Raw genomic sequence first — 1,052 nt, 5'->3', positions numbered from 1 at the left:
GATCCCAACGCTCACTTGGAAAATTTCCTAGAGTTTTACGATACATTTAAAATTAATGGCGTTTCATATGACGCCATTCGCCTTCGGTTGTTTCCCTTTTCATTATGGAATAAGGCTAAATAGTGGTTGAACTCATTGCCACGAGGATCAATCACTACTTGGGAACAAATGACCGAAAAGTTTTTATTAAAATATTTTCCGCCGGCTAAAACAGCCAAATTACGTAATGATATCTCATCTTTTGTGCAGATGGATTTAGAAAGACTCTACGAGGCATGGGAGAGATACAAGGACCTTTTGAGAAGGTGCCCTCACCATGGGTTACCACTTTGGCTACAGGTTCAAATGTTTCATAATGCCCTGAATCATTCGACTCGACAGATGATTGACGCAGCCATTGGCAGAACTATCAATAACAAAACACCTGAAGATGCTTATGAATTTATAGAAGAGATGTCACTGAATAATTATCAGTGGCAAGTCATGAAGACAAAGCCAACAAAAGCAGCCGACATTTATAACGTCGATTCGGTCACCATGCTCTCTAATCAGGTAGAACTTTTGAATAAGAAAATTGATGGTTTTCTTAGTTCTTCACAGGTTCACCCAGTAATGCAGTGCGAAATAAGTGGAGGTGGGTCAAATAATTCAGAATACCCACCCTATGGCCACAACATGGAGAACAAGCAGTTAAATTACATGGGTAATAACCCTCGATCTCAAAATAATCCTTATAGTAATACTTACAATGCAGGTTGGAGAAACCACCCAAATTTATTATGGGGAGGCCAAGGGAATCAATGACCACCACCACCTCTAGGCTTCTAACAACCACCCTACCAACAAGAGAAAAAGCTAAACCTTGAGAAGATGCTAACAAAATTCATCTCGGTGTCAGAAACTCATTTCGAAAATACCGAGACAGCCCTTAAGAATCAACAAGCGTCAATCCAATGGCTCAAAACTCAGATGGGCCAACTCGCCAAACTAATTTCTGAATGACCACAAGGTAGTTTGCCGAGTAACACAGAATCTAACCCAAGGGAACAACT

General features: G+C 40.4%; 1 non-coding gene across 1 annotated transcript; it reads right to left on the bottom strand.

Annotated features, from left to right (window-relative positions):
* Positions 1–216: 216 nt before the first annotated feature.
* On the bottom strand, positions 217–323 carry LOC121204210 (small nucleolar RNA R71). Its single transcript, XR_005899139.1, has one exon. It is a non-coding gene; the product is annotated as a small nucleolar RNA R71 (small nucleolar RNA).
* Between the last annotated feature and the right edge of the window lie 729 nt (positions 324–1,052).

This window comes from Gossypium hirsutum, chromosome A07 (genome assembly GCF_007990345.1).
Source record: "Gossypium hirsutum isolate 1008001.06 chromosome A07, Gossypium_hirsutum_v2.1, whole genome shotgun sequence".
NCBI lineage: Eukaryota > Viridiplantae > Streptophyta > Magnoliopsida > Malvales > Malvaceae > Gossypium > Gossypium hirsutum.
Note: the sequence above shows the minus strand (reverse complement) of the source record. Positions and strands in the feature narration are given on the sequence as shown.